Raw genomic sequence first — 27,821 nt, 5'->3', positions numbered from 1 at the left:
TTATATAATAATATGTATATTTTAGACTATATCAGTGATATTGCATACTTATTCAAACTAAATGGTTTATACTTGAGTCTTAAACCGAAAACTTTGTTGTATACCTTACCTAAATAAATGCTCGATTTGGTGTTCTATGCTTACATGCTCATATGCTTATGTGTTTACCGCTTTTGGTTGGTTGATCTATAAATCTTAGACTATTTGGCATCCCCTTATAGCAAGGTGTCGTTAATGTATGCTTATTAACGATAGCTATAGATCCTAGACTATTTGACATCCCCTTATAGCAAGGTGTTGCTAACGTAATTCTATTAGCGATCTCATATTTTTATCCAAATTATTGCTATTATTTATTATTTCGTATACAAAATTGTGACTTTTCTTATTATATACATATTGTTCAAAAACTATGAAATTGCTCACCAACCTTTGTGTTGATAAACGTTATTTTATGCAATGTTACAGGTTTGACTTTTGTTGACTCGAGGACTTGATGAAAAACGTTATCAAGACTTTTAGGATATTAGCAAAACGAACAATATATATCTGTTTACTTGTATTCGCTTTGTTTTGTATAAACAAGATGTGTTGTTTATTGATTTATGAAATAAATAAGTTGATTAAATATTGTCACTTTACTAGTGTCTTGTGTATTTGTCCAATAACGTTGCACCCTGGCATGTTCTGCCGCCTTTGGTCGGGGTGTGACAGCAGCACCCGAAGTGTGTTTTAAGAGAAGAACATGATGTGCAGTACGTTGCAAATACCGAATAATGCGCTTAACTGTGGACCATTGGTTTTCAGTTGGCGAGTGCATAAATTGGCAGACCTTGTTAACCACATAGCTAATGTTTGGACAAGACAATGTAACGTACTAAAGAGCCCCCACAATTTGACGATACTGGACAAGATTATGGAATGGGGGCCTGTCACCTAGAGAAAGCTTAGTTGTAGTAGTAATCGGTGAGGATACAAGATGTGCATGAGATAGATTAGCCCGTTCAAGAAGTTCAAGAATATAATTTTGTTGTGACAGGATGAAATCTGAACCTTTAGAATCAGTCTCAATACCCAAAAAATAAGACAACTTTCCCATATCTTGAATAGCAAATGACTAACCGAGTTGGCGGACAATGAGATCAATCTCTTATGATTTGTTACCTATCAAAACGATATCATCAAGATCCACAAGCATATACAAGAGTGTGCCCTTAGAAGAGTAGATAAACAGTGAGGGGTCGGTTAATATACAGTCTCCTTTAGATGGCCATGTAGAAAGGCATTTTGTGCAAAAGATAAACATGGTCTGGCTTCTGAGGATCAACAAATCCGGGAGGCTGTTGTAAATATACAGTCTCCTTTAGATGGCCATGTAGAAAGGCATTTTGTACATCAAGTTGCCTTAGAGGCCATTTTTGTGTAGCAGCCAACGAAAGCATAACGCGGATCGTTGTTGCTTTAACAACCGAACTAAATGTTTCTTCATAGTCAATGCCAGGTTTTTGTCAAAAACCCTTGGCGACTAGGCGCGCCTTGTGTCGTTTGATAGCCCCGGTTTGGTCCAGTTTCAATTTGTACACCCACTTACAATCAACCACATTGGAATTCAGAACATGAGATACTAAAGTTCACGTGCCGTTTCTCAAAAGAGCCGAATACTCTTCAGCCATGGCTTGCTGCCATTGTGGATCCTTGTTAGCAACAATAAAGGTAGCGGGTTCAATGTCGGGTTGAGTTGTATGGGTATGAAAAGAGGCGGCGTTATACGGTTTGACGGTTTAGGGGTCTTGGCGAAGATTGGAAGGTCGGGGCCTTGTTGGATTGGCTGATGTTGTGGCAGATAGTGGGGCAGTGTTGTGTTGTTCGGAGATAGGATTTGGAGGCTGTTGAGAAGGAATGGTGAATGTTTTTTTGGTTGGGAACAGGTTGGTTAAGAGTTGTGTGAGTCAAAACATGTTGTTTAGGGTATGTCTGGGTGGTAATAGGCTATTGTGGGGCTGTAGTGGACAACTCGGGTATAGGAGACTGGTTAAAAGTGGTATTTGGAGTCAGAACAGGTGGAGAAGGCTGAGCGTTAGGGCTGTGGATTGTGTTGGAGACTATTTCAGAGGTGGCGGGTTGGTTGGGAGGAATTGGGAAGGAGGAGATATAGGGAAGGGGTTGAGAGGATGGATTTGGTGTGCAAGTAGGTTGAGCAAATGGAAAGTATTGTTCGTTAAAATGAATATGTCGGGCAACATAAAGACGGTTAGTTGTGGAATCAAAACACTGGTAACCATGATGGGATGGACTATATCCAAGAGAGATACATGGTAAAGAACGAAAGTCCATTTTGTGGTGATTATAAGGACGTAGATGAGGGTAGCATTGACATCCAAAAACACGCAAAAAGGATAACTCAGGTTTGAATTTAAAAATGTGTTCAAAAGGAGAAATTTTAGAAGCAACACGAGAGGGCATTCGATTGATAAGATAAACTGCCGTTTCGAAGGCAAAGTTCCAAAATTTCTTCGGAACACCTGACTGAGCAAGAAGGGTAAGACCCGTTTCCACAACATGTCGGTTGCGTCTCTCAACAAATCCGTTTTGTTCACTAGTGTGAGGACAAGAGAGACGATGGATGATGCCAAGTGAGGAGAGAGGTCGAAACTCTCCACCTCAATCTGTTTGGACAGATTTTAGTTTGGTTTGAAATTGACGTTCAACCATTGAATGAAAATGTTTGAAAGTAATATATACATCAGATTTTTGTTTTAATGGGTAAATCCACATATATCGAGTGAAATGATCCACACAAATTAAGAAATAGTTATCACCATTAAAAGATTTAACAGGTGCTGGCCCCCAAACATCACAAAAAATTAAATCCAACACATTACTACTCTTAAAAGTTGAAGATAACAAATGAAGTTTTGAGGATTTCCCCATGTGACAAGAATTACAAGAGGTACTAAAACTTTTATTGCTAGCAGGAAGTGAAAACTTAAATAACATGGACTTCAAAAGATCTAGATGTGGATGTCCAAGTCTTCTATGCCATGTGTCGGTAGAGGCACGAACAATAGAGAAAGCAACTTTGTGAATAGGACGAAGCGACAAGAGACAAATGGAGTAGAGCCCTTTGTCACTTGGACCTGTGACGAGGGTATGGCGTGTAAATATGTCTTTCACAGCAAAAAAAAGTAGAATGATATTCAAAGAAAACGTTATTATCATGACAAAACTTTTGAACAGAATGAAGGTTTCTTTTAATTTGTGGAACATGAAGTATATCAGAAACTGAAAACGTTTTGGTTAGAGAATGTATTTTGGTGGAACCAATGTGTAAAATAGGTAAACCCTCACCGTAATAAGGTTTTGAGTGATCAAGACTGTGGAGATCAGAAGCCACATGGCTGTTGGAGCCGGTGTCAGGTAGCCAAGTTGTTGAACCTTGTGAACGGCCATCAGCATAGTTGGCAGTAGGTTGTCTTGATCTCATGGTGTTGGGATCACGATTAGGACAAAGAGATGGTATATGCCCGATGCCACACCTGTTACATGTAACATTCGTCAATTTTCGGACCCGAAAACCCGACTCGTTTAAAATTTTTGATGTGATTCAGTTAATACCCATATGTTACATATTTCATTCGTAATAGTTTTTCTTTCCTAAAGTTATTTAATAATATTAATGATACTAATATGTATATAAATAAAAAATTATAACACTCATGATTATTTTCTTTATTCAAATATCACATAATAACATTATTGATGCATAACCAAAGTACATCATTTTAATCTAGTTATGTCACATTTATTTTTGTCACAATTATTTTTACCTAAAGTTATTTATTTTTAAAAGATGAAAAATATCTTCCTACACCATTCAAATTTTGGTAAAACCTCCTCCCCAAATCACGCTCCTATCATTAAAACATTATAAAGAATAACATCCTTATTTTAGTATAAATAAGAACCCACTCCCACCCCTTTCATTCTTGCACCACTCTTTGACAAGTTCAAGAGATTATTTTTTTCCATTTCAAAGTTAGGGTTTTAATTATTCAAATCTTCTTCATCTTATTTCTATTTATTTTTAATTCTTGTTCATACTAGTTAATCAAATGGTCATATGACCATAACACAATCATGTCTAGGAATCCACATAATCCATACACCATGGTGTATAGGGTGGATGAGACAAAGAACACAAGGAGATGATCGATTACACGAAGGTCACACTTGAAACGTTCTTACATCTTTACTTTTCGGTTTTGAATCATTATTTTTTTTTTGTTCAAAGGACCCAATGATTTTTGATGATATATGCTAATAAATATTATATAATCATATCCAAAAAAGTCCATAATTTTATTTGATCAAAATCCTTTTCGAAATCGTTAGAATATTGCTTTTAGCAATATTTCAGTTTTGACATTAGATATAGCTGTCAAAGAAAGAGGCATATCTTGTTTATAACAAACTGAAAAAGTGCAAAACCAAATTCTATGATATACTTCAATGAAATACGGTTCTAAAAACTATTTTTAGGCATTTTAATTCATTCCTATGAATTCACAATAAATATTTTAAAAACAGTGCGCATATTCGTACCCCCTGATTTACATGGCTGTTTTGGCCTATCTATGTTACGAAATTGCAAAACTTTTCTAAATGAAAGTTGTTCAAAACATCTAATTTAGTAGACTGGAAATACTTGATTTATAATAAAATTGTTTGATATTTTAAATACCTTAATTAAAACAGAACTGTTTGTTGTCCAAAAACTAATTTTGTATTTCATATTCCTTTTTGATCTTTTTCTTGTTTTTATCTTATTATTTATACATTAGATTTAATATTCTTTATACTTTCCAATCCCATTAGTTAGTCTTTAATTATTATATTTTGTTTATTTATAGTTCGTGAGGTTCGATCGTTCATTTTCTTTAACGTGCTTTCGGTTGTCATTTCAAGTTTGGCTTTAATCTCAAAGGTGAGTTTACATATCCCCCTTTTTTCATCTTTTAAATTTTAGGGGTGGCATGTATACCCTATTTAAATTACTCATTTTTATTTACTTATCTATTCATAAACAATTCAATGTATGTTTATGTGTGATTATTGCATGCTATATGATAATGCTCTATGTGCTTAACTGTTTATTTTATGTTTGGTGGTTGGTATCTCATTCTCATCAATCCTCATCTAGTATGATCATACACTTACCCGAGTACTTTGATTTCATATCAATAGGAACCGGTCTGTTTAGTTGTTTTTATTTTCATAAGAATTGTAATACTCATTATTTACATATGAATTGTGGTTTTTATCTCTATATATAACTCAACTAAAACTTATGTATTCTCACCAACATTCGTATTGACAAACTCTATTTTCATATATGTTGCAGGTACAAGTAGTTGATATTATTCAAGATTGAAGACAATAATTTGACCTTAAGATATTATTCAACATACAAAAATATGATGTAATTGTTATAATTATTGAATTTGTGTACGTGCTTAATATTAATGAAATTAAATGTTTATTGTCGCTTTAATTAGTGTCTTTTGAGCTACTGTCCAATCAATACATTACGCCCCGACATGTTTCGTCGCCTTTGGTCAGGGTGTGACAGATTGGTATCAGAGCTGAAGGCTATAAGATAGGTGGTTAGATATAACGGGCTAGTAGCATGCTAAGGGTATATTATTGATTGCAGTAGCTTAAATATTATTTAATGATTTAATATTATTCTTGTACACAAAAGCACACACTTAATCCGAGACTATGCATCACTCTCAAAAATTGTTTTCAACACTTCTCGGCACGCAATTCAAGATGATCGTCGGGACAGCACCTCCTTCTTGTTTGGAATGTTGTCGGAAAGTGGTACAAATATCGAGATAATGGCCACGGAAAACGAGGAATCGGGGCACGTTTAACGAGGTGGATCGAGGGCACGCACTTCGAGGTCTAGAGAGAGGTTAGAGAGAGAGTAATGTGTGTGTTTTGAGGTGTGAATGAATCAAACCCGTGGCTGCCTATTTATAGGCTAAAATTGAACCCCATCGCGCTACGCGATGGGTCCCTTGGCAAGCCCATCGCGTAGCGCGATGTAGGCTTGCTGAGTCAATGCGTAGACCTGCCATGTGGTGACACGTGGCAGACGCCGCGCCACGTGAAGACACGTGGCAGGCGCCGCGCCACGTGGCGATATGTGACGGACGTGGTGACACGTGGCGGCAGACGTTGCCACCGTGTGCCACGTGGCACACGTGTCACTGCATGTCAGACACTCCATCGCGTATCGCGATGGAGGTCTTTTCTGATCCATCGCGTAGCGCGATGGGTCAGGAAATCAGATTTTACATTTTAGTCCCTTTAGTTTGGAATTTGGCAATTTTAGTCCCTATACTTTGAAATTTTGACATTTTTGGCCCAATATTTACGTGATGTTACATCCTCCCCACCTTGAAATAAATATCGTCCTCGAGATTGCTTACGAGAACAAGTGGGGGTATTTCTTTCTCATTTCAGACTCGAGTTCCCAAGTATACTCAGGCCCTCTTCGTGAGTCCCATCTCACTTTCACGATTTTCAATGTTCGTCTTTTAAGTTTCTTTAATTTTGAATCTTCGATTTGTATTGGACGTTCTACGAATTTTAAGTTCTCGTTAATTTCTACATCTTTTAGTGGCATCGAAAGAGATTCGTCGGCTAAACACTTACGTAGATTCGAAACATGGAATACATCGTGTATCCCTTGCATTTCCTCGGGTAGTCGCAAACGGTATGCAACAGTACCAATTCGTTCAAGTACCTCGAAGGGTCCAACGAATCGAGGACTTAATTTGCCTTTCTTTCCGAAACGGACTACTCCTTTCCGAGGCGAGACTTTCAAAAGAACTTTGTCACCGACATTGAATTCCAACGGCTTACGACGGACATCGGCATAACTCTTTTGGCGATCACGTGCCGTCTTAAGTCGTTCGCGGATTTGAAGAACTTTGTCGGTGGTTTCTTGGACTTTCTCGGGTCCAGATAATTGATTGTCTCCGGTTTCAGACCAACACAAAGGCGTTCTACATTTTCGACCATATAACGCCTCGAATGGTGCAGCTTGAATGCTCGCGTGATAACTATTATTATACGAGAATTCCGTTAGTGGTAACTGGTCATCCCAACTTCCATCTAAGTCTATCACACAAGCTCGGAGCATATCTTCCAACATTTGAATTGTCCTTTCGCTTTGCCCATCAGTTTGTGGATGATAGGCGGTGCTAAGATTTAACTTTGTGCCGAGTGCTTGTTGGAAGCTTTTCCAGAAGTGAGATGTGAAATGACTGTCTCGATCAGAGATTATAGATAGCGGTACTCCATGCAAAGCAACTATGTTGTTCACATAAATACGCGCTACTATCCATTGAGTACGACTCGTTAATAGGTATGAAATGTGCAGACTTTGGGAGTTTGGTTATGAAATCCATGGTTATTAAACGGTCCACAATCACCCATATAGCATTATGTTGTCGAGTCGTCTTCGAGAGTTTGGTTATGAAATCCATGGTTATTAACTCCCACTTCCATACAGGAAGTTCGGGTTGCTGAAGCAATCCCGAAGGCTTTTGGTGTTCAGCCTTAACTTTCAAACATGTTAGACATTTCGCAACGTGCGAAGCGATTTCCTTTTTCATTCCATTCCACCAGTAGTTTGGCTTGAGATTTTGGTACATTTTGTCACTACCGGGGTGAATCATGTACTTGGACTTATGAGCTTCGTTTAAAATCTTTTAACGCAAGTCCCCAATGATTGGTACCCAAATTCGGTTTCCCATTCTAAGGATACCATCGTCACCTTTGACTAATGAGTCAATGGTGCCGTTACGTTTTTCATCAGAGATCTTGTTTTCATTGATCGCTTGAATTTGAGCGGATTTGATTTGGTCGATAAGATCGATTTGAAGTTCTAGCCTTAGCGCTCGGACTCTTTTTGGTTTTTCGTGCTCTTTACGACTTAAGGCGTTAGCCACAACGGTTGGTTTTACCTTCGTGATAAACGATCTCGCAGTCGTAGTCGTTAAGAGTTTCCATCCAGCGTCGTTGGCGCATATTAAGCTCTTTTTTATCAAAGATATGTTTCAAGCTTTTATGATCGGTGTACACGATAAATCTTACTCCATAGAGATAGTGCCTCCATATCTTAAAAGCAAAGATTATGGCGCCTAACTCTAGATCGTGAGTTGTGTAGTTCTTCTCGTGCACCTTGAGTTGACGAGAGGCTGTTGAGTCAGAGATTCGACCAAAATGTAGTACATGGAAGATTGGAAACTTCTCAACCTCCTTAGTATTCGCTAAGTATGGATCCGAGCACACCTTAGACTTTCGAGCAAGCTTTTACTTAGCCGGGTACGATATTTATCGGGCAAGGTTTACTTCAAGTAGTCTTCTTTAGTGGATATACGAGCAAGGTTCACTTTATCAAGCAAGTCTGTTCTTCATAGCCAGGTAAGGTTCTCTCCCGAGTAAGCTTTTGGCTAACCAAGTCCATGAAGCCAAGTGATTGGAAGACCAGGCGTGGTATTCTTTAATAATTATGGTCCGAGCAAGCTTGATGTATAAATGGAATATCTCTAAGTAACATCGGGCAAGGTTCAACTCAAGCAAGGAACTGTACTCCCGAGTACACTTTGCTAATAATTTATATTAATGCAAAGAGTTGAAATGGACCATCGAAGAACAAGGTTGCTTGTAAGGGTTTGTCGGGCAAATTCTGGCAAAGTCAAGAAGTCTGAAGTCTACCCGGTGAGTATTTTACTTGGTAAAGTACTCTTCAAGTAAAGTCTACCCGGAAACTGATCCCGAGCACACTTCTATGTTACCAAGTCTAAGGCAGGCAGAGCACACAGTCTACTCGGAGAAGTTTACTTATCCAGAGCCTACCCGGAAGACTTGTTTTACACTTAGAATATTTTCTGATTATGTAATTTGAATATGTATGTACGTTTGGGGTTTCTAGAAGGAATGACAGCTGTCCTAGGTTGGCAGGCCTATAAATAGAATGTTTTAGCGCACGCCGCCTACGGAAAAGACGGATTCGAGCCTTTACACTTTTGGATAAGAAAGAATATTTTCCTTGAAAAGTGACGGCTGTCTCTGTACGAAAACCCTCCTTCAAGAAACCCTAAACCGATTATCCACTTTGTATGATAAATGTTATAAGAATGGAAATCTTTTGAGTGAATCTTGTTTATGTTGGTTACCCTTGAATACTAATTATGCAACCGTATGTTTGTTATTGATTCCGCCTTTAACAAACGGACATCTTTCTAAATATAGCAACCCGTCATTAACTCCCTTTTCAACACATCAATCTGTGTGAGTTATGACATGATTAAGTAAGATCCGCTGAAATCGAGGGACCTGACAAGATGGTATCAGAGCTGATTACTGCTATTTTAGAAAGATTGTTTCTGATTGAAGATTTGAAGAAGAATGACGTAAGCAGACCACTGTTACATTGAAAAGTGACGTCAGCAGCTCTGTTCTTCATTTTTCTTCCAGATCTACAATCATTTGGTGTTTTCTCTTCCTTGTTTTATTTAAAGTTTTAATCTTTATATTTGTATCTTGTTCTTATCGAATCAGACACCTCAGATCTGAACAATCGATTCTCAGATCTGAATATTTTCTTTAAACTCTGTTTTTATTAAGAAATTACTTTTGTTTTCACAAAAATGTCTGGTTACAAGGAACAAGAGGTGTCTACTAACAAGATTCCTAGATTGTATGGACAGGAAAATTTCACTAAATGGAAGGTCTTATTTGAAGCAGCCGTTTGCTACAATGATGTTGATATGTGGAACTCCATCAAGAATGGTCCACAAGCTACTGTTGAGGATGGTGCAAATCCGGCAGCAACTGCTGCTGTGAGAGAAAGGATGAGAAAGGTTGATGATAAGGCTTTAGCAATGTTGAAGCTAGGTCTGTCTTGGGAAATACTCACCAAGGTTGCACATCATCCCAATGCCAAGGCAATGTATGATGCAATACTTGAGATGTTTGAAGGAAATGTTGAGCTCAAGAACATCATGAAGCAGAGATTGAAGCAGCAGTTAGAAAGATTCAGGTATAAAGAAGGAGAAAGGTTGAAATCAATTATGGAGAGGTTTCTGGGAATTGTGAATGAGCTCAGAACCACAGACTATGTCATGACTGATTTTGATCTCAACACCAAGCTGCTGAACTCTATGCCAAAAGAATGGTATACTGCCTGCAAGTTCATACTGACAAAGCACAACTTTAATGAGCTAAAAGTGGATGATGTAGTGTGCTTTCTACAAGCTGTAGAGATAGAAATGATAGAAAATGAGATGATTAGAGAAGAAAGACCCTGCTTCAATGTTTCAAATGCATTGATTGCACCTATGGGTAACTTGACTACAAAGAATCAACAACAGATTCCAATCATTGAAGAACCTGTTGAACTCAATTCTGATATTCCAAAATCATTTGTTGGTGTTAGCACAAACAATCAAGGAAATCAGCAAAGATTCAATGTGCAGCTAATTGATGACAATGATTCTTCCTCTATGGCAAGTGGAAATGTCCCTCACACTAGTGGTGGACATGGTCAAAGCAGTGATACACAGGCATTGCTTTCAATGTTCACTGAATCATATAATGCATTTGTTGCAAAGAACTTAATTCACACAAGTGTAGTGCAAGATGATCTTGAACAGATAGATGCTGATGATTTGGAGGACAGGGACTTGAAGTGGCAAGCTGCCATGTTAGCTTTGAGAAGTAAGAGGTTGTATAATAGAACAGGTAGATCTCTGGTTTCTGGTCCTGATGAAAGGATTGGATTTGACAGGTCAAAGGCAATCTGCTACAATTGCCAACAGCCAGGACATTTTGCAAGAGAATGCAACCTGCCAAGGAACTATCAGATGAATCAATTTCAGAATCAACAACCAAGAAATCAGCAACCTCAGTATCAGCAGAGACCAAACAACAACAACTTCAATCCCAACAACAACTACAATCCCAAATTCAACAACTTTCAGCCTCAAATGAATAATCTTAATCAAAGTATGCAACAGAATCAAGGTTTTCAAATGAACAATCAAAACCTTCAAGCAGTTCAAAATGTTCCAAACAACACTGTTCCAGTCAACAAAAATCAACCAAGAAATCAAGGAAATGTGGCAATGACTACACAACATGAAGGTAACTTTGATTGGAGCAATCATGAAGAGGACATTGCTGATGATATCAAGAAAGCAAATGTGGCATTTATGGCTATAATTGAAAAATAGACTGGATCATCATCTCAGGTACACTCTGCTCATACTATTGATTTAAATGAACTTATCAATGACTTGAAAACAAAAGTAGGCAAGCTGGAAAGTGAGTGTTTCAGGAAACAAAGTATCATCAATGGGTATGAGGCAAGTGAGCTGATCAGTGAAGAAAAGATCAAAAGTTTGGAAGATGACTGCATGATCAGTTACAGAGCTCAATCCAGATACATTACTGAGATAGATGGATTGAAAAAGATGTAGTTGAAGAAAAGGTGCAGAACACAAAATTGAAAGTGGAAACTGAATTTTTGAAGAATTTGGTTTCAACAGGCAACATATGTGGTATTCTGAACCAAGTAAAGGATCAAGACAAATACAAAGCAGTTCCACCTCCATTCAACAACAACTTCATGCCAAAGGTTGACAAAGAGAAAAGAGATGCATACTTGCAACAATTCAGAGATGTCTTTCAAGACAAAAAAGAATTTGTTGATTTGTACAAGAAGGTAGAAGTGAATGAAGAAGGTGAGTTTGTGGTTAAGGAAGAAGTAAAAGATGATAAGTCAATTGGAGTTCAAGTCTCTGAGGATGACTTTGATCCTGTTGAATTGGATCAAGATGACTTGAGTGATCAAAGTGATCAAATCACTGATAAAGAGATCAAAGCTGCTGAAAGAGGAAGAAGATACAAGAAACCAGAATCTATTGATAAACTTCCAATGTATCCACCAGTCACACCTAAAATGAAGAAACAAAATGGATGAATGAAGAGAGAGCATGTGTCCTTTGACATATGTGAAAGGAAGAAGATAAGCTACAATACAGTCAGGCCACCAAGCAAAGCTGTATTGGAAAAGATAAAGCAAAACAGCAAGAAAAGGGTAAAAGAAGATGTGAATGTTGAAAACTTTATTCCAGTTTACCCTATTTTCTCAAGCATTGAAGACTTTGACATTGGAGAAGTAGAAACAATGGAAGAATATGAAAAGAGAAAATCAAGACAAAGGGAAAACACAGAGGAAGAACCCTTAAGTATAAGAGAAATTGTTTTTGTTAAAGGGAAAGTGGAAAGAAGTGACATAAGGATAGCTGAATTTGTCCCCTTCTCAATTGATTTTGACAGTTTAAAATCTAAAAGGACAATTGGAGTTGATTCACCAAGACCAAGTGAAAGGTTCAAGAAACCAAAAGAACAAGAAGCATTCAAAGGAAAGGTTTGATGCAAGAAGTGTGATGAATATGGTCATCATACAGACTCCTGTAATGAAAGACTTAAATTCAAGCCTTTTCATGTCCCAGATGAAATAAAGTATGGACAAGACTTTGTGGCCTATAAAATGAAGTATGAAAAATATTTGGGTATGGGAAAGGATTGTGCAGAGGAAGTTCTGGAAAAAGAGAGCCAAATGCATTCACTGAAAGTCAAGAAACATGTGATCAAACCTGTTAACAAGGTTAAATATCCAGTGAAGCATGTGAAAACCGTTAAGAAGGACTCTCAACCATTGAGAACAATCCCAAAAAAGGGATAATCAGTCTGTCAAATCTGATAGTTCTCAAAGTTCATCAAGCAGTGAGAATACAAAAGGACATATGGTATCTAGAAAGAAACCAACAGAACTCACTGGTGATGAGAAGTTTCTGTTAAAGCATGGATATGAACCACAAGGTTTTCTTTGGAAACCTAAGCCTGAGATTAAGGTTGAGATAGTTGCTGATGTGAGAGACTACTCTGAAAAGAATGACTATGTGATAAAAGAGTGTGACACTGACTCAGCTGAGTACCAGAACTCAACATCACTAGTTAAAACTCCAAGAGAGTGTGGTTATGAAACAGACAATTTAGATAATCTAGAAGTCACTCATGAAGATCCTAAACCAACTACACTCACTTCCCAAGCGGTGTCTGAAACTGAATCTGATGAGTTGCAAGTTGATGAGGCTTGCACTTCATCACTCAACTAATCAAACTTTCTTTGTATGTGCAGGAACAGTCCACTCTTCTGAATGACATATGGTACATGGATAGTGGATGTTCTAGGCACATGACTTGTGACAAGAGATCTCTTGTCAATTATGAAGAAAAGTATGAAGGTCCAGTAGCTTTTGGGAGTGATGAGAATGGTGGAAAGATTGTTGGAAAAGAAATCTTAACAAATGGGAAAGTCTCATTTGATAATGTATTTCATGTTGAAGGTCTTCAGTACAATCAGCTGAGTATATCACAAATGTGTGATAAGGGATACAAAGTCAGTTTTGATGATTCACACTGTTTCATTCTAAAACCTAAATTTGTGATTCCACCTGAAATGATTATGATGATGGCACCAAGAAATGGTAACTTGTATGAATTGAATATGAAAGAAGCGATTTCAAGAGGAGGTGCATGTTTTGTTTCCAAAGCCACTAAAAATGAGTCAAAATTGTGGCATAGGAAACTGTGTCATGTGAACTTGAAGAACGTGAACAGACTTGTTAAGGGTGAGCATGTCATAGGCTTGCCCACAAGAGAATTCAAATTGGAAGATCACTGTAGTTCATGCCAAAAGGGAAAACAACACAAATCTACTCATAAGCCAAAGCTCATCAACTCAATTGATCAAGTACTTGAATTACTTCACATGGATCTTTTTGGTCCTGTAAGTGTACCAAGTATAGGGAATAAAAGATATTGTCTTGTGATCATTGATGACTATTCAAGATACACTTGGGTTTATTTCTTAATTACCAAGGATGAGACTGCAGAGTTGATTAAAGGTTGTGTAACAATGATTGAGAACAAGTTGAATAAGAAAGTCAAGATGATGAGAAGTGACAATGGCACTGAGTTCAAGAATGGAGTTATGCAAGAATTCTGTGAAGCAAAAGGAATACAACAACAATTCTCAGCTCCTAGAACTCCTGAACAAAATGGTGTAGCAGAAAGAAGAAATAGAACCTTAATTGAAGCTGCAAGAACCATGTTAACAGATGCTAATCTGCCTGTCACTTTTTAGGCTGAAGCCATAAATACATCCTGCTATGTTCAGAACAGGGTACTTGTCAACAAAAGGCATAACAAAACTCCATATGAAATATTTCACAACAGAAAGCCTTACATTAAGTTTTTCAATCTTTTTGGATGCAAATGTTTTCTTCTGAACACAAGGGACTATTTGAACAAGTTTCAAACAAAATCCCTAGACTGTTTCTTTGTTGGATATTCTACACACTCAAAAGCTTACAGAGTATATGTGAAAGACCATTTAAGTGTTATAGAATCATCTGACATCATCTTTAATGAGAATCAATTCAATACAGTTGATGGTGCAGCATGGCTATTTGATCATGAAAAGTTAATAACGTCTTTCAATATTTATTCTGAAGACTTTGATGAATCTTTCAACAAGACCAGTGAAATTGAAGAGAAAAAGAAGAAATCATTGGACTTGGAAGAATTATGGAAAAGGGTTGAAGCTGCATCTACAGCAAGATTTCAAGATCTATTTCAAAGATTGAACTTAGAAAACAATGGTGCATCTACTTCAGGACAACATAATGATGAAGCACCAGAATTTCATGATGCAGAAGCTGATTTGATCATTGAAGAACCAGAGCTCAATGAAACAAATCTTGACAAAAATTTGTCTACAAATATGATTATACAAACTCCTTATGTGGAAAAGAATCATCCTTCTGAAAACATCATTGGTGATTTGCATGAAAGAGTTACAAGAAGTCATTCTGAAATTGCAAACATCTGTCTTTACTCCTGCTTTCTATCCCAAATAGAGCCAAAGAACATTGCTCAAGCACTAAAAGACAATAGTTGGATAGAAGCAATGCAAGAGGAAATGGCACAGTTCAGATACCTACATGTGTGGGATCTTGTTGATAGGCCAATAGACAGATATGCAATAGGAACCAAATGGGTTTTTAGAAACAAAAGGGATGAAAGGGGTTTGGTGATTAAGAACAAAGCTAGACTTGTAGCACTGGGATGTCTTCCAGAAGAAGGAATAGACTTTGAGGAAGTCTTTGCTCTTGTTGCAAGACTTGAAGCTATCAGGATTTTTCTTGCATATGCTGCCTCAAAGAACATTAAAGTGTTCCAGCTTGATGTTAAGTCTGCATTTATAAATGGAAAGATTGATGAAGAGGTGTATGTAGCTCAACCTCCAGGTTTTGAGGATCCAATGTATCCAAACAGGGTGTATAAGCTAAACAAAGCTCTTTATGGATTGCATCAGGCTCCTAGAGCATGGTATGATGAGCTGTCAAATCATCTTCTTGAAAATGGTTTCAAAAGAGGAGCCATTGACAAGACACTCTTCTACAAAAGAAAGGAATCAGACTTGCTTCTGTTACAAGTGTATGTGGATGACATCATCTTTGGATCTACAAATGAACAAATGTGCATGGAGTTTGAAGGGGTAATGAAGTCCAAATACAACATGAGTTCTATGGGAGAAATGAACTTCTTTCTTGGATTGCAAGTTCAACAGAAAGCTGACGGGATCTTCATTCACCAAAACAAATATGTGCAGGACATCTTAAACAAGTTCAACTGTCATGAGTACAAGACTGCTTCAACTCCAATGGACACCAAAGAAAAGATGATTGCAGATAAAAAGGGGGAGCCTGTGGATGAACATGAATATAGAGCCAAAATTGGATCTCTGATGTATCTGACTGCAACAAGACCAGATATCATGTTTGCTGTATGTGTGTGTGCAAGATTCCAATCAAGTCCAAAAGTCTCCCACATGAATGCTGTTAAAAGAATATTCAGATATTTGAAAGGAAGACCAGACTTAGGGATTTGGTATCCAAAGAACCAATCTTTTGATCTAATTGCCTACACTGACAGTGACTATGATGGCTGTAACATGAGCAGAAAATCAACCTCAGGAGGATGCCAATTTTTGGGTGAAAGGCTAGTGTCATGGCAATGCAAAAAGCAGACTACAGTCTCAATCTCTACTGCTGAAGCTGAATATGTTGCTGCATCTGCCTGCTGTGCACAAGTTCTATGGATTCAAAATCAGATGCTGGACTATGGTTTGAATTTTCTGAACACCCCTATTCTTATTGACAATACTGCTGCATATTTTACTGTTAAGAATCCAGTTCAACATTCTAAAACTAAGCACATTGAAATCAGACATCACTTCATCAGAGACTGGAGTGAAAAAGGTTTGATTGAAATGCAAAGAGTTGATACAAGTGACAATTTGGCTGACCTATTCACCAAACCACTTGATAGAACCAGGTTTAACTTTCTTCTGAGAGCCCTAGGAATGATCAGCTCTGATGAAATCTGATTAAGGATGTGTGCCTAGCTGTGTGTCTCTCTGTGTTAACTGATTATGTTGTTAGAGATTACACATATTGAATGTTTAGTGAATATGCTTGATTATGTTGCTTAATTATGTTACTTGAGTATGCTACTAAATATGTTAACTGTTATGTGCTTTGACTGATTATGTGTGAAAAATTTGACATGATTGAATGGATTTATATGTTTGCATGTTTATCAGTTAATGTGCATTTGTGATGTCAGGATAAGTGTTCTTGTTATGAATTACTTGTTTATGAATTACTTGTTGATGTAAACTTATCTGATATCATTGCTTAATTGCTTGAATATGTGCTTTATCTGATCTTCTGATGTTATTAAGATAAGTTAGAATTTGATTGTTAGTACTGTCTACTTGTCTTGATGATTACATGTTTGATTAAGATTTGGATATGTTACAACTGTTTGTGTCAAAATGTGTTTTATGTCAAAATTAAGTGATGAAATGAAGATTTTCCAATGAATTTTACATAAATACACTATTTTGATCAAAACATGAGCATGTTGTTAATGGTGTAGAGATATGATAAGATTATTCAGTTCAAGCTTTAAAAGATGCAAAGAGTTGATACAAGTGACAATTTGGCTGACCTATTCACCAAACCACTTGATAGAACCAGGTTCAACTTTCTTCTGAAAGCCCAGGGAATGATCAACTCTGATGAGATCTGATTAAGGATGTGTGCCTAGTTGTGTACCTCTATGTGCTAACTGATTATTTTGTTAGAGGTCACACATAATGAATGTTTAGTGAATATGATTGATTATGCTGCTTGATATGTTAGCTTTTATGTGATTTAACTAATTATGTGTGCAAAATTTGACATGATTGATTTGATTGATATGTTTGCATGTTTATCAGTTGATGTGCATGTGTGATGTTAGGATAAGTGTTCTTGTTATGAAGGACTTGTTAATGTAAGCTTATCTGACATCATTGCTTAATTTCTTGAATATGTGCTTTATCTGATCTTCTGATGTTATTAAGATAAGATAGACCTTGAATGTTAGTACTGTCTACTCATCTTGATGATATTATGTTTGATTGAGATTTGATTATGTGTTACAACTGTTTGTGTCAAAATGAGTCTTATGTCAAAATTAAGTGATAAAATGAAGTTTTTCTAATGAATTTTTCATAAATACTTTATTTTGGTTAAAACATGAGCAAGTTGATTAATGGTGTAGAGGTATGATAAGATTATTCAGTTCAATCTTTAAAGAAGTATAAAAGAAGGATTTTTAAAGAAAAGTCTCAAGAAGTTGTTTTTGCTAAAAATTATGTCATTTGCCCAGTTGGAAGGACATGCACTTGTGTATGTTTGGTCCTTAAATCTCTACGGATTCAAAGGATAGCCATTGACCTGAATACTGAATGCATTTGGGGCAATAATAACTTGTTTCTTATTCCTTCACTTAAAACTATGTCAATATCTCTCTCTTTGAAAGGACATATATTCACATGTATGTTTGGTCCTGTTGACCACTGTTGGTCAAACAGGATAGCCATTAACCTGACAATGAAAAGATATTGGGGTGATTGAATATTAAACTGTGTTTATTTGGGAAATGATAGTACATTGACTGCTTAGCCAATCATATGGATTTAATAGGCTAAAAGGACCATAGTATAGTCATTAACATGTATGGTTGCTTTCCCATGATGATGTAAAATCTAAGTGATATAAACATAATGAATATGCTAATCTTTATGTGGAGATACATAGTTGTCTTTGCATGTTTCAAGATAAATCTCTCCAAATAATAGGCAGAAAAGTGAATACCCAGTCATACACAAGCCTGTTGTTATTTGGTCAACCAAAAATGAAACATCTTTAAATATGACAAAGAACAAAGTTTAAGAAAATTTGAGAAAATATCAAAAACAAGGGGAAGAATGAATAAATCAACCAAAAGTTGATAAGTGTTTTAAATATTTTATCAAACAAGAGGGTTACAACTAAGAACTACAAGGATGTTGACAAAATCAGTCTCATCTTGAATGAAAGGCATGTTATTAACAGTAAGTCCAACGTTCAACCTCTATATATGTTTGAATCTCAAAAAATACAAAAATACAATAAGTTTTGTCATACAAAAACAATTTTTGACCAAATACAGGAGGTTGGAGTCAAATTGGGGTGATCTGGGGAAATCCAAATAAGCTTTGAGAAGAGATATGAGGCATCATAGCACAGTGTTGACCATTAATGCATTATGCTTAAATTGAATCTTAATAATATCACCAAAGAAATGAAATTCATGCTAAGTTTATACCTGCTGTTAACCTATCTATGTTGTCATAATAATGCTGAGAATGAAGTATTGAGAAAGCTACTTAGTCAATATGATCCCTTTCTTGAGATCTTTTTAATTAAAAAAGAAACTGTTTTGAAAAGATACACAACTGAAATTTGATCTCTAAATGCACCATTTGCTCTTAAATTATGATCTTTAATGAAAAATATATTTTGACAAGTGGTTTAAGTCAAAAAGTGTTGCATTCTGCCTTTAATTGGCTGAATATGTAAGTTCGGGTAAGGTTTGATGTTTTATAACCTTTCCGGGCACAAAACAGTTGAATATGTTTGAATATGTTACTTCGGGTAAAGTTTGATGATTTATGACCTTTCCGGGCAAGCTTAGTCATTTTTGACTAAGTTTATGATTTTCGGGCATGCTTTGAAGTGTTTACACTTTCTGGGTAGAGTACACTGTTGTACTCATTTCCCGAGCAAGCTTGAAGTCTTGAGATGATTATGTGGTATAGCTAGCTTTTAACAAGACATTCTTGTTTCGGGCAAGCTTTGCATTTTATATGCTGATTGTGAGTTCAAGCAAACTTTGTGAACTTAAGTTAGTACACTGAGTAAGCTTTGTGATTTATGTGAATATGTTGTTAGGAAAGGTTTGTTAATCTTTCCAGGCACACCTAGATATTATTATTTAAGTTTGTCATTTTCAGGTATGGTTTGACATGTTGAAATTCCTGTTGGGTTTCTATGGATAATTTATACTTAGTTAACCATTTAACTAGTCACAATTAAGGCGGAAGCGTGATATTTACAAACTAAACATATGTATCCGTGTGTTTATATATGTATATATTACAAGTTTATATAAGATATGTTCATGAACAACCTAGTTTATTCATGTCATAAGATTACCAATAATCTATTTATTAGAAACCCGAAGCAAGGATCAAATGATACGGAAAAACTAAACTATCAAAACTATAAACACTTACATTCTTAACCTTTTAAGAGTGTAGTTGATGTTGAAGAAGATGATGATGTTGATGCTAGACTTTCAAAGGGAAAATCCTCAAACGGAATATACCCCGAGCCTCCAACACACACCGAGCTATGTTAGGGAGCTTGAACACGAATAACCGAGACCCGAGCCTCTTCTTTTGATCTTGGCCGAAAAACAAGAACCAAGAAAAGGAAAGAGTTGTGTGTGTTATTTGTTACTTGAAAGTTTCTTCATCTATATAAAATCTTCCAATCAAAATCATATATTGTGTTAGGTTTTTAATTCAAGTAACAAACACTCAACCTTTACCAAATCCATGACAAAACTTGACCAAAACCTTGGGGTGTGGGGCCCACCCAAAACCGGCCCCAAAATATATTTTATTTTATTTTTTATTTTTTATTTTATTTATTTTATACTTTATAAAATATATAAACACCCCATCTTTCATAAACCATTTTATAAAAGAACACATAGTTAAATAATAATTCCAATAATAATTATTTGAATAAATAAATTAACCAATTAATTTATTTAACACTTTCAAGTAGGTATTCAGAAACCCGATTTTCTGAATGTATCGTGTTCTGTATTTGTCTCATAGATCTTATCTTAACAAATACATTATTGGTGTGTGTCTAACTCGTTATTGGGTATGACCCGACTTGGATCAAACACAACTAGCCACATTAACCTAATTATGTGTCTCGGGCATACGGTATTCCAACAATCTCCCACTTGCACGTGACTCATAAGAAGTTAATGCTAATTGTGAATACCGCCTAACAACAGGTCACCACCCCTAGTGTGTTTGACTAAGTGCCATTCAATAACATCATCCCCTTCAAGTCCATACTTGATATGATATAGGTAAGTCTTATCATTATATCCCTTTGTTACCAGATGTCCTGTCAAATCGAAGAGACACAGAGTGATCATTCTCTCAATGATTTAACTTAACAGGCCTTAGACATCTAAACTCTCAACACATAAGAGGAACAAATTCCATCTTGACTGCATACATCCTCGTTGACATCTCAAATGATATCTGAGCTCTTTCTTACACGTCATCGTGTTACCGAAATAACAAAGAAGAGAGTCAAGATATCAGACTTGATGAAAAACCAGATCCAATATGCATCTCAGGTCAAAGGACACAATGATACTCGCCTTTACTCAAGGATTACTTATGATCAGTTGCACTAACTCCATGCAGTGATCCTTGAGAGCGGATCATGTCCAACATTTGTATCCCACAAATATCTATGAACCTTGGTGGCAAACCTATGCCCTATATTCATCACATGAATATCAACCAATCCGGGTTCATAATAGTCTTACCTTCATACTTGTTCCCACAAGTATGATCGACTACGGACGTTTAGAACAACATAAGTTATTCATGGATTAAACATGCAAATATAGAACATAACTCATTGAATAATTAAAACATAATTAATTTTCATGAGATACCCATTACATTCATTCTTATACAAACACTAAATACAGATTAAATCCACTCACTAGAATACCGAAGTCCTAATGCACAAACATGACCCTCATGCTTTGGCCTATCGAGGAGCTTCGTGAGTGGGTCCGCAATATTTCGATCGGTATGAACTTTATGAATACATATCTTTCCCTTTTCAACTTCATCCCTTATGTAGTTGAATCTGCGCTCAATGTGCCTCGTTTTCTGATGAGCACGAGGCTCCTTGATCTGTGCAATAGCACCCTCATTGTCACAGAATATCTCTAGGGGCTCCTGAATGGTAGAGATAATCCCTAGATCCATGATGAACTTTTTCATCCATGCAGCCTCTTGGGCTGCCATTGAAGCGGCGATGTACTCAGATTCTGTAGTGGATAACGCGACAACATCCTGCTTCGAACTCTTCCAAGAGACAGCGCCTCCATTCAAAATGAAGACATATCCCGACTGTGACCGAGAATCATCTCGGTCAGTTTGGAAACTCGCATCCACGTAACCCTTTACGACGAGTTCCTCCTCACCAAACCCATATAGTAAAAACATATCCTTAGTCCTTCTAAGGTATTTTAATATATTCTTGACAGCCATCCAATGACTGTCACCTGGGTTGTGCTGGTATCTACTCGTTATGCTTAAAGCATACGAGACGTCCGGTCTAGTGCACATCATTGCATACATAATAGATCCTATTGCCGAAGCATAAGGAACATGCTTCATCCTATCCTGCTCTTCCTTAGAGCTAGGACTTTGGGATGAGCTTAACACGGTTCCTCTAGGAATAGGTACCAAACCTTTCTTAGAGTTTTCCATCCTGAACCTTTTCAGGATTTTATCAATGTATGCACTTTGATTTAGTCCGATCAATTTCCTTTGTCTATCCCTATAGACCTTTATTCCCAAGATATATGTCGCTTCTCCAAGATCCTTAATTGAGAAACGACTACTTAACCACACTTTAACGCTTTCCATACTTGGTATATCATTTCCAAATAAAAGTATATCATCGACATACAAAATAAGGAACATGACTATACTCCCACTAGCCCATTTATACACACACGCCTCATCACCGTTTTGGACGAAACCAAACGCTTTGATTCATTAAAACGATGATTCCACATCCGTGATGCTTGTTTCAACCCGTAGATTGATTTCTTTAACTTACATACTTTGTCAGGATTAGATGGATCGACAAAACCTTCAGGCTGAACCATATGGACATCTTCCTCAAGATATCCATTAAGAAAAGCGGTCTTGACATCCATCTGCCATATCTCATAATCAAAATGAGCTGCAATGGCAAATAATATCCTGATCGACTTAAGCATCGCGACCGGCGAGAAGGTTTCATCATAATCAATCCCTTGAGTTTGTGTGAAACCTTTTGCTACAAGTCGTGCTTTGTAAGTATCTAGATTTCCATGCATATCGGTCTTCTTCTTGAAGACCCACTTACATCCAACCAGTTTGGAGTTAAGTGGACGATCAACCAATTCCCAAACTTGGTTATCGTGCATGGATTGCATCTCGGCGCTCATGGCTTCAAGCCATTTTTCACAATCAGGTTGTGACATAGCATCTTTGTAGGAGATCGGTTCATCCGAATCGACCAAGTAGCAACCATCCACGAGAAATCCATATCTCTCGGGAGGTTGACTAATCCTACTAGATCTGCGAGCAACGTGTGTATGATCAACCATTTGATCACCTTCAACATCCTCGTGTTGAAAACTAGTATCGACCAACTGTGTATCATCCAGTGATTCTTGAACCTCTTCAAGTTCCACTCTTTTTTCACTAGGTCCTTCCATAAGGAACCTAGTTTCTAAGAAGTATCCTTTGCGTGAAATAAACACTTTTTGTTCACTAGGATCATAGAATATATATCCTATATCATCCTTTGGGTATCCTATGAAGATACACCTGATGGATCGAGCCTCAAGCTTATTTGGGGTGTCACGTTTAACATAAACTATGCATCCCCATACCCTTAAATATGAAAAGGATGGAACCTTTCCATGCCACACTTCATAGGGTATTCGATCCACCTTTTTGGTCGGGGCCATATTCAAAATACGAGCCGCTGTAAGTAGCGCATATCCCCAAAATGATGGTGGTAGTGAGCTTCGTGCCATCATTGATCGAACCATGTCCAACAGTGTTCGATTCCTCCTCTCGGATACTCCGTTATGTTGAGGAGTACCAGGAGGAGTGAGCTGTGAAATAATTCCACAATCTCTAAGATGACTTTGAAAAGCATCACTTAGGTATTCACCTCCTCTATCGGAGCGGAGTACCTTGATTGTTCGGTCGAGCTGATTTTGTACTTCATTTTGAAATTCCTTGAACATTTCAAAGGCTTCATGTTTGTGTTTCATTAGATACACATACCCATATCGACTAAAATCGTCGGTAAAGGTAATGAAGTACCTTTCACTATTCCTACTAGTGGGCTTGAGAGGTCCGCATACATCCGTATGTATGATACCTAACAAGTCCTTAGCCCTTTCATTTGTACCTTTAAAAGGTTCTTTGGTCATCTTGCCTTGAATACAAGATTCACACTCATCAAACGAACCTAACTCATTTGTTTTCAAAAGACCATTCTTTTGGAGAGTATTTACACGATTCTTGTTTATGTGTCCAAGACGACAATGCCAAATGTAGGAATCACTCAAATCCTTTTTGAGTCTTTTAGTGGAAGTTTGATATAATGAGCTATTTGAGGTATTGTCATGAACCAATTCATAAATACCGTTGTTTGGTACAGCTTTAAAATAAAAGATACCATTAGATGATACATGCATTTCTGATTTTACAAATTTAAAGTCAAAGTTACATTGTCTAAGAAGGTGCACGGAAATAATGTTCCTAGTCAAACTAGGAGCATACAAAACATTTCTCAAAACAACTTCCAAACCACTTGGAAGCGATAAAGTGAAGTCTCCTCTAGCGACCACGTGCACCCTTGCACCGTTGCCCATGAAAAGACTCACTTCGCCCTTCTTTAAGTCTTCATTCCTTTTGAACCCCTGCAACCAATTGCAAATATGAGTTCCACATCCGGTATCCAATACCCATGTGTTAGAAGAAATAAGATTTAGCTCAATATTAATCATAAAGACATTACCCGAGGCATGCCCCGCATTCCTCTTGTCTCTTAGCTCCTTTAGGTAGACCGGGCAATTGCGTTTCCAATGTCCGGTCTCACCACAACCAAAACAAGGATCATCCTTATGACCCCTCGGTTCCACAACCTTTTGTTTCTTTGCCATAACCGGTGATTTGCCCTTACCCTTAAGATGCATAGGAGGACCCTTTCTTTTTGCTACCTTAGCCTTAGGATTGGGTTGAGATCGATTCTTGGATCTACCTTCATTGATCGCAAACACGGGTAAAACCCTTTTACCCATGCTCGCCTCGGCTGTTTTAAGCATTGAGTGAAGTTCTCCAATGTTTTTGTCCCACCCGTTCATGTTATAATTTAACACGAAAGTGTCAAACCTTTTCGACAAAGAGTTAAGGATCAAATCCGTTGCTAACTCTTTTGAGATGGGACAATTGAGCTTGGCGAGGCGATCAATGTAACTTTTCATCTTAAGCACATAAGTTGAAACTGGTTGATTATCATCCATTCTACATGCATGCAAGGCTCGAACCGTTTCGAACCTTTCAACTCTTGATTGCTTAAGGAACATTTCCTTAAGTTGAGTAATCATGTCGTACACATTATGGTTTTCGAAATCCTTTTGGATTTCGGGAACCATAGTCGCCAACATGAGGCATGACACTTGAATGGAATCTTCCGTGTGTTGGACCCAATTCATATATTCGACCTCACTTCCCTCTTCCGGTTCATTGGGGATAGATGTTTCCAAAACATGATATAATTTTTCTTGTTTTAGAACAATCCTTAAATTTCGGAACCAATCCGAAAAGTTATTGTGGTTAAGACGGTCTTTAGCGAGAATAGATCGGAGAGATACATTTTGGACGTTAGGGATTATGTTGTCGTCGACGTGTGCGGCCATCTGCAGAATTTTAATTAAGTTCATTTTAGTGTTTTACCTTTTTAATTATTAATACCCTTTTATATATACCAAATATAATTAATAATTAAAATCTAGAATCCAACGATAAACCCGACTCCGGTTAGGTGATCTTTTTCCCATTGTCGGTTTATCAAGGTAGTTATTCATAACAATTGCAAACCCTTTTGCAACTTCTAGAGTTTATGGGACCGGTTCGAAATCATATTTCGTGTCGGCATGTTTATCCCATCAACACCTATTAGACCCCATGCTTGGGTGACCCTCTTCACATGATTCTAATTTAAGTCGTCCTACTTGTATCAACTTGTAATATTAACATACAAACGGTTAGGTGACCTTTTTCCCATTTATATGCCAAAATTACCTCAACATATTAATTTACTCTACGCGGTTAGGTGACCTTTTTCCCACTAAGAGCTTACTAATATGTTAAGCGTTATACAAAAGGATGGTGTTTAACTTGTTATCCTTAATTTTAAAAGGGATTTTTAGTTTTAATAATTCTAGTTGTAAAACTTTAAATCATGTTCTAACATGCATTTAGTAACATGATTATTTTGAAACCATTTTCAAAATTCTAATTTATAATAAAACCATTTTATTATGGGCGTGAGACGGCTAGTTAATAAATCCATTTTATTAAACTACGTGTCACGTAATTACCGATAATTATTAGAACCCGTTTTATGCTTTGTTAATTAATTCTATGTGACGAAGTTGATATCCTAATATCTAGCAACCACATAATCAAACAATCATTAACAAGCATACACAATTATACTAGACACGAGCCACTAAGTTAGACCACACTTGTTAGCCGAAACAAGTGTGTGTCTTAGGTCCGATCCTAAGGGACACATGACACATGGATGTTGTAGCTCCCACTCGATCCCGCATCCAAATGCTTCGAGCATCTTCTTCAACCCCGTTGTGATCCATTGGGCTTGAACTTGGGCCTTAGCTTCCATAAGCTTCCATTTGGGCTCAATGGGTGGGCTTAGGTCCTTTTGGGCTTGAATCCCCTTAATGGGCTTGTGAGACCCATTATCACCATACCCGGCCCAATAAGGCCCAAACTTCCAATTTTGCAATCTTCTTTAAATTTACAAAACAAATGTCCTAATACATTTTTCTATAAAATAAAGATATTACAAATAAACTATTTATTACATACCCATATGAATAAATAATTACAAAACTTCCCCTAATTAATTATTACAAACCGAAACTTTGAATAATTAATAACAATCACAACAAACATCCATTTGGTCTACGCCTCGGTCTAGTTTTAACAAACATAACCCGTTATGTCTTAGGAACCCGTTCCAAAAAACCCTCGACCTTATCGGGCCTAGCCCAACCCATTTGGGCTTGACCCAATGACTAGATTATGGGCTTCGGCCCACATGTCCAAAACACATGGGCTTCGGCCCAATGAAAGGTCTTATGGGCTTCGGCCCATTCATCCAAAATGGGCTTCGGCCCATTTCACTCGGTTTTATTTTTTTTATTATTTTTTTTTTTTGAACAAAGCCAAAAAATATAACTAGATTAAATACAAAAAAATTATGCATGTTAATTTTTTGTATAAAATCTTTCAAGGGAAAAATATAAAACCGAAAACCCGAAGCCTAGTTTCCCGTATCCCGGCTCTTGATGCCATTTGTTGGGTTTCTATGGATAATTTATACTTAGTTAACCATTTAACTAGTCACAATTAAGGCGGAAGCGTGATATTTACAAACTAAACATATGTATCCATGTGTTTATATATGTATATATTACAAGTTTATATAAGATATGTTCATGAACAACCTAGTTTATTCATGTCATAAGATTACCAATAATCTATTTATTAGAAACCCGAAGCAAGGATCAAATGATACGGAAAAACTAAACTATCAAAACTATAAACACTTACATTCTTAACCTTTTAAGAGTGTAGTTGATGTTGAAGAAGATGATGATGTTGATGCTAGACTTTCAAAGGGAAAATCCTCAAACGGAATATACCCCGAGCCTCCAACTCACACCGAGCTATGTTAGGGAGCTTGAACACGAATAACCGAGACCCGAGCCTCTTCTTTTGATCTTGGCCGAAAAACAAGAACCAAGAAAAGGAAAGAATTGTGTGTGTTATTTGTTACTTGAAAGTTTCTTCATCTATATAAAATCTTCCAATCAAAATCATATATTGTGTTAGGTTTTTAAGTCAAGTAACAAACACTCAACCTTTACCAAATCCATGACAAAACTTGACCAAAACCTTGGGGTGTGGGGCCCACCCAAAACCGGCCCCAAAATATATTTTATTTTATATTTTTTTTTTATTCATTTTATACTTTATAAAATATATAAACACCCCATCTTTCATAAACCATTTTATA

The sequence above is a fragment of the Bidens hawaiensis genome, unplaced genomic scaffold (genome assembly GCF_021521415.1).
Source record: "Bidens hawaiensis isolate Kalapana, Puna unplaced genomic scaffold, B.hawaiensis_p1.1 tig00012511_1, whole genome shotgun sequence".
NCBI classification, from domain to species: Eukaryota; Viridiplantae; Streptophyta; class Magnoliopsida; order Asterales; family Asteraceae; genus Bidens; species Bidens hawaiensis.
This window is presented reverse-complemented; position numbering follows the sequence as displayed.